We start from the raw sequence: 12,750 nt of genomic DNA, 5'->3' as shown, positions 1-12,750 counted from the left end.
TTCAGCCTTCTCAAGAGAGCAGTATCTTCCTCGCAATTGAGGAGTTCAAGTTGCAGTTAAACTTGCCTTTTTTCATGGACCTTTTTGTTCTTGTCAACTGGTGCATTTGGTCAGAAAGAAATGACTCAATTTTCAAAGGCATGCAACCCAGTCCAGAAAAGTTTAGAAATAATTTAAGATCTGAGTTGATCAACTTAAAGCTCAGGATCAAAAAGAAAGTTGAGATACCCTTCCTTTCATGGCTGCAAAACACTTTGCTCTAATAGTCTTGTTGTTTATCTTTTTCTTCTCTTTTTTTGTTTCTTGAGCTTGTGCTCTGCTTCCTGTAAGCTGTACTTTATTTTGCTTTTACTTAATTTAATCTCCAGTGGGGGCTTTTGCCCCTCCTGTTTCTTCAAAAAAAAAAACACTAGCAGGTACTCAGTACAGTAACTTCCAACACACACATGCGTCCAGAGTCCAGACTAGAGTAGTATACTGAGGAATATTGCAGGGCCACACGATCCGGGATTAATAAAGGAACAAAGGTGCTTTCCGGCGACGATGGAGCAGACTGGCAGCTTGCCACAGTTGGGTCGACAGGGACACGGGCCGTCGCTGTAGAGATCATCCCCGGCACCACCTCCCAATTCCAATTAGGATAAAGAAAGCATATAAATAATAAGCTGTGGCTGAGGGAATAAAGAGAAAGCGAGTCCAGAAACAGTGGCAGGCGAGAGGAACAACCAAAGCAAAAGCCAAGAGAGATTGGGATTCACAGATTCCCTCTCCCTCCCTTCTCAATCCTTATTGCTGCATCTCCAGGCAACAGGGCTGCAGCCGGAAGAACAGAGCAGCAGCAGCAGCAGGGGAGCAAGAACTCCTCTGGCTCCTGCTGGCCGGGTTCCTCCCATTTCTGAATTATTTTCTCTGTTAGGAGGCGTGTAGGAGCTCTGAATTCCAGTTCAGAAGCTTCCAGAAGGCAGGATTGAGCCAAATTGGCTCCCCGGATTGCCGGGAAGCCAACAAACGCCGCCGCTTTATGCTTCTTGGATCAGAGGACTCTTCGAGAAATCGATAAAAGGTGCCTTTCTTGCGGCCAACCGGGTCGCGGAAGCCTGTCCAAAGGCACCAACTTTGCTGCCACCTTGCGGCGAGCTCTGGGAACGCGAACGCCGCTGATGCTTTGCCATTTGATACAATAACACAGCACCAGGCGCTCCGCCGGTGATGGCGGCGGAGGAGCTGCTGCGGAAGATACGGGAGCTGGAGGAGGGCCAGGCGGAGCTGAAGCGGGAGATTTCCAAGCTCGTGCCGGAGCAGCAGCAGGGCGCGCAGCAGCAACAGCACCACGCCTCGCGCCGCCCGCCGCGGCGCGCCCTCCCCGCGGCGCCGTTCCTGTCGTCGCGGCTGCAGCGCGTGGGCCGCATCGGGCTCACTGACCGCCAGCACATCAGGGCCCTGCACGCGCTGGGACAGGCCGTGCATATCATTGCCCCCGGCGGGAAGCTCATTTACTGGTGAGGTTCCTTGCATTTGGTTGTCTGTGTACTCTGCACTAGGAGTGTTCGGTGAAATGTCTGATAAGCGTTATGCAGAGGCTCAAACCAATCTTAGAGAACAGTAAGCATTCGTTATTTCTGTTGAAGTCTGGAAAACGATTTCGATCAATTTGCACTTTTTTCTAGTGGAGGTACCATTGTAGTGATGGTTGGTCGCTTGTAGCTTAGCGCCTTAGCCACTCCTGCTGCGTGCCTTTGAGTAAGAAGTAACTGATTTTGCGAATGTTAGCCTTGTAATTTACAGGAAACTATAGTTTTAGTGGGAGGGAACCTGTTGCAGCAGTAAACATGGTTTAATATTGGAATGGATGCTATGTCTCTTAGCTGGTTTCTAGTGATCATGCAACAGTGTTTTATTATATGTGACCATGTTCAGCTCACCATGCGCATGGAAGTAGAATAAGTCAGAAAAGTTGGCTTAATATCTGCGCAAAATAATTAGTGTCAGGATATTTGATGCATCACTTACAGCTGATTAGCTAATTGTATAGACCGTTTTATATCCTAAGTCAAAGTTCTATGCTGCTTATTTGGTCAACCTGGGTGGCAATGGTGAAGATATATCATGTGGCCTTTATGAGTATTTATTCAGTATACATTTTAAAACTTATTAAAAGGTTGTATGCACAATTGTACAATTTTTTGGAACGCAGCTTGAATGTTTGGTATGGGACTAACAGAATGTGTAGCGAGAAAATGTTGGTTTATGTTGTGTTGGTACATATCTGGGTCCGAACTCATGGTGTTACTTGATATATTCAATTACTGTACATACATTTCATTCTGATTGTTGTTTAGTTGGCTCAGGAAGCATGTAAAATTGTTAATGTAATCTGCAATTTAGCCTATACTTACTACCTCACTGTTGAACCCTACTGCTACTGCCTATTTTACAAAACACTCCAATCTTTATCTAGGAACCGGTATGCCGAACAAATGTATGGCTATTCTACATCAGAAGCAGTTGGTCAAGATGCCGTTGAATTATTGGTTCATCCTGATGATGCTGAGGCAGCAAACAATATCATCGGAAATATATTTATGGGGAAATGTTGGAGAGGGAAGTTTCCTGTTAAAAAGAAGTCAGGAGAACGGTTCTTCATTGTGGCCAATAATACTCCTTTGTATGATGATGATGGCAGTTTGGTGGGTCTCATTTGTCTCTCAGTTGATACGAAGACATTAGAGGATATAATGGGCCCTTCAACTTCAATGAGGTCCTATACACATCCAGCGAGGCCCCGGTTTCAAGTCAACAATCGGCCTAAATGCAATTTATTAAATAAAAGTTCTTTGAGTCTGAGCAACCTGTCCAATCTTCTATAGCCTCCAAGATAACAACTTTGGTACGTGTACTTCTGAACAGACAAAAAAGGCTTTACTACTCAATTGCAGTAGAAAGTTTCTCTTGTGTCATTTCTTCTTAATTTATGTCCTAGTGTACTGTTTTCTTGATTTTTTAGAATAACACCACAGGCTAGCAAAGTTACAAACAGAGTTCGTTCTCGGATGAAGACAGGTCAGAACTGCAATGAACAATATGGTGGCGGTTCTGAGTGTCAGTACTCTGAAGATGATTCCAAGGAAGAACTGGCATCTAGTGGAACAAACACCCCTAGAGGTGATGTACTGCATGATGGCTTTGTTAAAGGAGACCATTCCCCTGGGAAGTCGAGTAAAACAAGTAGTGATGACTCAGGGGACGGAAATGAAAGGCTTTACAAGATTAGTTCAAAGGCAGAGGAATTATTGGCCAATAAGGGGATATCGTGGCCTTGGAAAGGGCACGAACAGAATGGTCCTGACAAGGGTCACATGAACTCATTGCAGTTCCATGATAAGCAAGACAATGACCAGATACATCTGGCTGGTCCAGAGTCAATTGTAATTCCAGACTACCAAGATTCTGATAGCACCCAGGAAAGCAAATATGAAGTAACGGGTAACTGGTGGTCTTTCACCAATGATAGCTTCAATAGTTTGGGCAGCAGTTTAAGTTCTGATAGCAGTGCTATTGAGAGAGTAGATCATGAAGCAGATTGCCTAGATTATGAGATTCTGTGGGAAGACCTAGTAATTGGAGAACAAGTAGGTCAAGGTATTCGCTTCTCATTCTGCAAATGCTTCTATTTGTCTGCAAATGTAGAAACACACTTCTCTTGCTTACTCGTGCTCCAAAAGATTTATGCATGCACAGACCTTACTTAAGCAACATGCTAAATTTGCTAATGGGGACACCTAAGCCCCTGGATATGAATTTTGCAGTTTCTTAATAATTTTGGTTTATGTGTTTTTCTTTGGCTGAATCCATATCACTGTTTCCTGAAATCTTCAAAGCATTTTAATTAATTCCATGCTTCACTATAGAATTGGTGGCATGAACCCCATATCATGATAATGTTACATTTTAAGGTCTTGCATATCATGACAGGGATGGCATTTTTCCTCCGTATGATCATGCATATAATCAGACATTATTAGTAACAATAAATCTTTTGTTTACTTATCATTCTGTTTTATAATAGATATATTTTGCTTATGCTATTCATGTTTGGCAGGTTCTTGCGGAACAGTGTATCATGCTCAGTGGTATGGCTCGGTATGTAACCTTACCTGTGTGAATATGCATGAATTTTTATTCTTAGTGACTGATTTTAGATTCTTATATTATTTCTTTGTAGGATGTAGCAGTTAAACTATTCTCTAAGCAAGAATATTCAGAAGAAATGAATAGATACCTTCAGACAAGAGGTAGACATTTATTAATCTATATATGCATGCATATGAACTTGATTTCCTTTTTCTTCTTTTTCTTGAAGCAATTCTATAGCAATTGTCGATGTAGATACTTCAGTACTAAAATTACGATACATACCATGGAAAAATGGCACATTACTTGACATGCAAATCATCATCGCACACTCTTTATCAGTTTTTTCCACAACACACTTAGTTTTTTGAAAACATTTTGCAGCATGCTTGGACCATTGTTAGCCAACCACTGCTGCACTCACATAAGGCATATCATGAGATATTTAGATATACAAAGTAGCTCCTCATCTTGTTAGTGCATTACAACACTTACGTTTAGGCAAACCATTTTTAACTTCCACATAGGAAGGACAAGGAGAAATAAGCAAAGAGGGAATAAAGAGAGGAGATCAATATTGGATAAATCAACTCAGCAACACAAAATACTGACACATGCAAACACATGGCATGGACCATGTTGTAGTAATATCACCATGTTGGCAATTAGCTCATCCAAGTATGATGCTTCTATGTCAGTGGATTGAGTCATGCTGCAAAGCATTCTTGCACTAGTTGGTCACTGTGGATGAGGACACACAACGAAGCATACAGACACAGGTTAGGTTGATTACTAAGTCGCAGAAGCAGAAAGCAAGAACTTTCTGAACAATTCCTTGAGGCCATTTTCATCATAATTTTATAGTAACTCAAGATTTGTTTTGCTCTGATGCATTCACAAACTGAATAGATTTGAACCATCCTGAAATTATGTCTATGTGTCAACTCAGGACATGACATGATGGTGTTCTATAATCACTGGGTAACTGGGTGGGATATGCTTGGCATTTATTGTAGTTAATAAGCCCTGCTTCCTAAGCACTTCCTAGATAACTATGCTAGTTAATTACAGTCATTAAAGACCTTGGGCAGCCCAAGAGGTGTGTACGGCTGCCAAGGCACCTATCTGTTTAGCTATGCTCTAGTGAGCTGTTTGTAATCAATGCAATGTCTATCTCTATATATAATCAAGGAGACGGCCTGGGGCGTGTTGTCTCTGGCTAATCAAGTCTGTGTTACCTCCAACATTTGGTATCAGAGAGCCAGGTTAGACACCAAAGAGCCACGAGGCCAACTTCTCACCTCCTCCACCCCATGTCGACCTCTGCTGAGCGCGCTGCCAGGCTCAAAGCCAAGGGAACCGGCGATGGAGAGCTGGGCAACCCCTCCAGCTGGGCCGCGCGCTTGAAGGCTGCAGAGGAAGCAGCAGCGCTGGCAGTCCAGGCAGCAAAGCAGGCGGCGGCTGCTGCAGAGGCGGCAGCAAGGACGGCGCAGGAGCTGCGGGCCGAAATTGCTGCTGAGAAGGGAGAAGAAGAGGATGCAGAGGAGGAGGAAGAGGAGGCGGAGAGCAGGAATCGGGGGCTGCGGACTCCGTCGCGAGACAGGAGGCGCTCGCAGTCACCACTGCGGGACCGGAGGCGCGGCCGCGGCGGCGGTCGCTACGAATCACCGCAAGGCAGAGTGGTGTACCGCGACTCCGGTAGCAGCACGTCGTGGCCGATGCTGGACAAGACGAACTACTACGAGTGGAGTCAGACCATGAAGCTGAGGATGCAGGCGCGCGATCTCTGGGACGCCATCGAGGGCGGCCCTGTCCAGTTTCGCGATGACAGACGCGCACTGGAGGTGATTGTCGGGGCCGTGCCCAAGGAGATGGGCATCCCACTCCTCGACAAGGCTACGGCGAAAGAGGCGTGGGACGCCATCGCTGCGACTCGCATCGGCGTGGACCGGGTCCGTCGAGCAACGCTGCAGCGCCTACGCCGCGATTGGGAGAACATCGGCGTCAACCCCGGCGAGCAAGTGGAGGATTTCGCCCTGCGTCTGTCAACTCTGCACCAGCAACTTGTCATTCATGGTGACAAGGACATCACTGAAGAGCGAGTGGTGGAGAAGTTTCTGCGCACGGTGCCGGCCAAGTACGCGCAGATTGTTGTCGCCATTGAGCAGTTCCTCGACTTCGAGGCGCTCACTCTCGAGGAGGTGACTGGAAGGCTCAAGGCGGTGGATAATCGCGAGGAACAAGCGCTGACCGAGCCGGTGGCCATCAACGGCAAGCTGCTGTACACCGAGGAGCAGTGGAGAGCGCGCTGGAGGAAGGAGAAGAAGGGAGATGATGCCGGTGGTTCTGGTTTCAGGAACCAGCGCGGTGGTGATGGACGTAGCCGCGGTGGTGGACGAGGACGAGGCAGAGGCGGTGGACGTAGTGGCGGACGAGGAGATGGCAATGTTGCTGGCCGCGTCGGCCCCAACACCTGCCTCAACTGCAACCAGGAGGGCCACTGGGCACGTGAGTGTCCCCAGCCGCGCCGTGAAGGTGCAGAGCGCGGCGGTAGAGGTGGAAACCGTGCTGGCCGCGGCGGTGGCAGCCGTGGTGGAGGCCGTGGCGGCGGAAATCAGGCTGGGCAGCGTGACGGGAACCAAGGAAGGCATGAGGCGCGCGCCCAGTACGCCGAGTGCGATGAAGATGGCGCTCTGTTTCTGGCACATGGCTTCATCAGCCTGGAACAGAGCACGCCGGCGCACAGCTACACGGCGCAGCACGTTGAACTTTTCCAGCCACGTGCTCGCGCCTATCTCGGCGTGCACGAAGAAGAGGTGGACAGCGGCTGGTACCTGGACTCCGGCGCGACGCATCACATGACCGGGCGCCAAGAGTTCTTTGCTGATCTGAACACTGGCGTTCGAGGAACGGTCAGGTTCGGGGACGCGTCGAAGGTAGAGATCAAGGGCGTCGGGTCTATTGTTTTCCAAGCCAAGACCGGTGAGCAGAGGGTCCTTCATGGCGTCTATTTCATTCCGGCGCTGAAGAACTCTATCCTAAGTCTGGATCAGCTTGATGAAGGAGGGTCCAAGGTTGAGATTGACGATGGCGTGCTTCGCATTTGGGACAAGAGCCGCCGTCTGCTCGCCAAGGTACACAGAGGGAAGAATAGATTGTATATTCTGCATCTTGAGGCTGCACAACCTCTCTGTCTCGCGGCGCGCAAGGATGATGAGGCGTGGCAGTGGCACGAACGTTTCGGCCATCTGCACTTCGACGCACTCCGGCGACTCAGCAAGGAGGAGATGGCGCGCGGGATGCCGGTGGTCGACCATGTTGAGCAGGTGTGTGACACCTGCGTTACCACCAAGCAGAGACGGCGTTCCTTTCCGGCTGCAGCAGCATACCGTGCCCAGAATCAGCTTGAGCTGGTGCACGGTGACCTGTGCGGTCCGGTCACGCCAGCGACACCGGCGGGCAACCGCTATATCTTGCTGCTCGTCGATGACGCTACCCGTTTTATGTGGGCTGTGCTGCTGCCATCCAAGGACGCAGCAGCAGAAGCAATTAAGAAGGTCAAGGTGGCAGCAGAGGTGGAAAGCGGGCGCAAGTTGAAGGTCCTGCGCACCGACAATGGCGGCGAATTCACCGTCGCGGAGTTTGTTGCATACTACGCTGATGAAGGTATTAAACGGCATTTCATTGCCCCTTATTCACCGCAACAGAACGGTGTTGTTGAGCGCAGGAACCAAACAGTGGTGGCCATGGCACGAGCTTTGCTCAAGCAACGCCGGATGCCCTCTCGGTTTTGGGGGGAGGCTGTGATGACGGCTGTGCACATTTTGAATCGATCCCCGACGAAGGCGCTGAAGAATGCCACTCCTTATGAGGCGTGGCACGGCCGGGCACCAACAGTCGGCCATCTCAAGGTCTTTGGCTGTGTGGCCTATACCCGGCGGCTTACTCAGCTTCGTAAGCTCGATGACCGCGGCGAGGCTGGCGTGTTTATCGGTTATGCGGAAGGGGCCAAGGCATACCGTATCTATGATCCAGTGTCCCAGCGCGTGCGTGTCAGCCGCGATGTGGTGTTCGACGAAGGCCGCGGCTAGGACTGGGCATCACCGGCAGCAGGCACATCAGAAGCAGCGGGCAGTGAGTTTACTGTTGAATTCCCATGGGCGGAGGAACTCCCTGAAGCAGGAAGTTCAGCGTCGCCTTCACTATCTCCTCCGCCACATCCTGCATCGCCTGGTTTCTCTCCGGTGAATGCAGGAGAGCCTGCAGCGGAAGCAGAGGAGCCCGCAGCGGAGGCAGAGGCGCCTGCGTCGCCCAGAACACCTACACCAGCTCCAGTAAGTCCTCAGGTTGAGCATGTGACCCCCCTGGAGGATGATGATGAAAGGGTGGATGCCTACCACGACGATGAAGAACTCCGCTATCGGAAGATTCATGACATTATTGGTGATCAGCCAACCCCTCCGCCGGCGCAGCGGCTGTTTGCAGAACTGAATCTCACCCATTATGGTGAGCCTACAAGCTATGAAGAAGCCAAAGATGATCCAGATTGGCAAGCAGCGATGAAGGAGCTGAGATCAGTAGAGCGGAATGGGACTTGGGAACTTGTTTCTCCTCGTCCTGGTCACCGTCCAATTTCACTGAAATGGGTGTTTAAGCTGAAGAAGGATGAACATGGAGCTGTAATTAGGCACAAGGCAAGACTTGTGGCCCGTGGTTTTGTGCAGCAGGAAGGAGTTGATTATGAAGATGCTTTTGCACCGGTTGCAAGGATGGAATCGGTGCGTGTTTTGCTGGCCCTAGCAGCACAAGAAGGATGGGCAGTACATCACATGGATGTAAAGTCTGCATTTTTGAATGGAGAACTCCAGGAGGAGGTTTATGTTACACAGCCTCCAGGTTTTGTAGTATCAGGAGAGGAGAAGAAAGTGTACAGGCTGCACAAGGCTCTGTATGGCCTAAGACAGGCTCCTCGGGCATGGAATGTCAAGCTTGACTTGACTCTCAAGCAGATGGGTTTTGAACAGAATGTGTATGAAGCTGCTATGTACAGGAAGGGATCAGGTGATTCCCTACTGGTAATTGGAGTCTATGTTGATGATTTGATCATCACAGGAGTTAATCAGCGAAAGATTGAAGCTTTCAAGGCAAAGATGAAACAGCTTTCAAGGTGATTCCTGCATCATTTTTGCACTAACTGAACAAGCTTTCCCATCAATTGCAATATTTTTTGGTACTACAATTAAATATCAGCTTTTATAATCTTCTACAGTTGTTTACAAGCACAAAAGAGCAAAGCATTTATTGTTCCCTTGCTCCATTCCACACTTTGCTGTTTCCATGTCGCAGGGGGAGTTTGTTCCGCTTACTTCAAAAGAACACTGCCAAGCTGGATCCAAGACGGCGAGTTCACATGGCTATAGACATTGTGAGTGCTGTTTATCTTTCCATAAAGTTTTGGGAAATTGCAAGCCAAATAAATTCTAGTATTTTTTTTGTAATTAACACAGTGAATTAGCAGAGAACTGGATAAACATTCTTTTATTGTGCTGACAAGAAGCATAATGAATAAACAGAGAAGCATTACAGTGTCATTAATTGTTGACAGGCATGTATCAGAGAAGTCAAACTTCACATAAACTTGCCATATCAGTTAGCTTCCGTGTATGAAAATACGTATAACATGGTATATAGTCTTGTACTTAATGCAGTGCTACGTGATTTTGAAAATACATTCACAATTTAAGTGATTCTGCTGTGACATAAGAAAAAACTAGAGCAACTTACGAGGAACTAGGTAGCTCGATATTAAGAACCCAAATTCGCCTGATGAGGACTTGAACTTTGGTGGTCTGGGTGTAGAACCACATCATCACTCAGTTTCTTTCTGGGACTCTGAATCACTTGATACAAAAAATGGCTTGGTAATTTGTATAAATATAAGTAATATCTTGGCTGTACACGAGCTTATGTAGCATTATTGGTTTTAGAACACACTGTTTCTATTTTTGCAGGCAAGGGGTATGAATTATCTTCACCATTGTAGCCCTCCTATTGTTCACCGTGATCTAAAATCATCAAATTTGTTGGTTGACAAGAACTGGACTGTAAAGGTAACACTTGAATTCAAGTTCTCCAATCGCCATGCTTTCTTTTCTCATTTATGTTGTTCAATCAGGTTGCAGATTTTGGTCTTTCACGTCTAAAACTCGAAACGTTTTTGCGAACAAAAACTGGAAAAGGAACGGTGAGTAAAAAAATTTAGTTGATAATGTCATGAACTTTGATCTACAAAATCTGATAATTAGCTTTTCTATGCAGCCACAATGGATGGCCCCAGAGGTGTTACGTAATGAACCTTCAGATGAAAAGTACGTTCAACAAAGACATTGTTGACATTGTGTGCGCCTCCAATTGGCTTTAGGATTGGTAGATACTGATCTTTTTGTTCTTGGTAAATATAGGTCTGACGTGTACAGCTATGGGGTTATTCTATGGGAACTTGTGACCCAGAAGATACCCTGGGATAATCTCAATACAATGCAGGTAAATTGTCCCAGTGCATTTGTCTTTTAGTCTTTTGGTTAGGCATGCATGGACTTCTATCGTATTGTTTGGTGCCTTTTTTCTGCTCTAGCGGGTCGAGCTAGGCAGACAATTTTGTTAAGAAGAACAACTAACTAGGTACAAATAGTAATAAGTAACTAAAGTTGGTCTCTTTGCTTCTATGTGCATTGTTTTTTTTTTTGAGGAAACAGGAGGGGCCGATCGAGGCCCCTACTGGATTCTATATTTCTATGTGCATTGTCCTTTATGTGTGACTGCTAGACCAACATTCATCGCCATCAGTGGAGTACTATCCTTGCGCCCTGCTCATACAATCAATTCTGTGACACCCCCATGCTGCAGGTTATCGGAGCCGTTGGTTTTATGGATGAGAGGTTGGACATTCCAAGCGATACAGATCCTAAATGGGCATCGATGATTGAGAGTTGTTGGGATAGGTAAGCATATTGCTTTTTCCTACTAAGCAACAATTGACTAGTTGAATGCATATGTGGAGTTCATGTTTGAAGATCATAGAAGCCCAAATCATCTTTGAGAAAATCATAGTTTCATTCTGATGAGCAGTGTGATTAGCAGTCCCTAATGCGTGTATTCTTTACTTGAGCAGCGACCCACAAAAACGCCCTTCGTTCCTAGAGCTCCTGGACAGGCTTAGGGACCTGCAAAAGCAGTACAGCCTGCAGGCTCAGATGCAGCGTAACCTGTCTGCCGACGCTCTGCTGAAAGGCTCTGTGAAATGAGCACTGAGGAATGGTAGCTCTAAACCTAATGGAACATGGCACTGGACATTATCGGCGACCAGAGCGAACAAACAGGGTGGTTCATCGACGGCGTAGCGTGCTAATGATGAAGGCTGGCTCTACGTGCCATCTTCGCCCCCTTGGTAGAAGAGGAGCTGCGGTCAGAGTTGGAGATTGTAGCAGCAAAAGTGGTGCATGGCTTCCTGTATCTCAAGGCCTGAAGATTCAGAATGCAGTAAGGGGGTGTTTAGTTCGTGAAATGAAAATTTTTAGATGTCACATCGGATGTTTCGAAGATGTCGGAAGGGGTTTTCGGATACTAATAAAAAAAACTAATTACATAGCTTGTCTGGAAACTGCGAGACGAATTTATTAAACCTAATTAATCCATCATTAGCGCATGTTAAGTACTGTAGCACTTATGGCTAATCATGGACTAATTAGTTTTAAAACATTCGTCTCGCGATTTCTAACCAAACTGTGCAATTAGTTTTTTTTCGTCTATATTTAATACTTCATGCATGTGCCGCAAAATTCGATGTGATAGTTTGGGGTGAAAATTTTTGGGAACTAAATCAGGCCTAATCTTCGGCCAAGAAGGCCGGACACTTCTGAAAAGAGAATGGCCAAGAAGGCCGGACTACTTTTTTTTGTATTAACGCCCCAATTTTTCAAGGGGAAAAATTGAATTGTTCATACATTGTATACTTAGTTTTGATAACGTTCTTGTGTGCACACATAGAACCTATAAATTATACATAATAATCATTAAAATAAGCAGAGGCTGACCTAAATCAATGAGGTTGTCCTGTAAAAATAAGTCCAAACAACTAGAAAAATCTAACAAAGACATGTAAATGCTCTAATGTTTTTTCGGTTCTGAAACCGTAAATATAAGAGTTGGGTAAACTTGAGATAATGCAAGTCCTCAAGTGTGATCATCATCGATTCATGGATGGTTGGGTCCTTGACAATGTGACCCATTGGGGCATACCGTGGTGTTTGGTGAACCCATAATCAAATTCCAAATGCACGACTGTTATAGAGAGAGTTCCACAAAACATGGGAAAGTGACATTTGTTCCACATTATACAGATGAGTAATGAGTTGTTACGGATCGAAAAATGTAGAAACAGGCCCAACTTAAGAGACAATAAATTTTGAGCTAGAAAAAACTTTATTTATATATTTAAAAAAAGAAAAAAGAAAAAGCTAGTGGTCGGCATGATGCCAGATTGGTACTACTAGTCTACTACTAATTTGAAACATAATAAGAACTAAAAAGACCCTGTGCCACAGGTAATCCACAGGACCT

The 12,750-nt window shown here is 46.4% G+C and overlaps 1 pseudogene; it reads left to right on the top strand.

Annotated features, from left to right (window-relative positions):
• The first annotated feature begins 678 nt into the window (after positions 1-678).
• Positions 679-12,156, top strand: LOC136484232 (uncharacterized; annotated as a pseudogene).
• The last annotated feature ends 594 nt before the right edge of the window (positions 12,157-12,750 follow it).

The sequence above is a fragment of the Miscanthus floridulus genome, chromosome 9, assembly GCF_019320115.1.
Source record: "Miscanthus floridulus cultivar M001 chromosome 9, ASM1932011v1, whole genome shotgun sequence".
Classification (NCBI taxonomy): domain Eukaryota; kingdom Viridiplantae; phylum Streptophyta; class Magnoliopsida; order Poales; family Poaceae; genus Miscanthus; species Miscanthus floridulus.
This window is presented reverse-complemented; position numbering and strand designations above follow the sequence as displayed.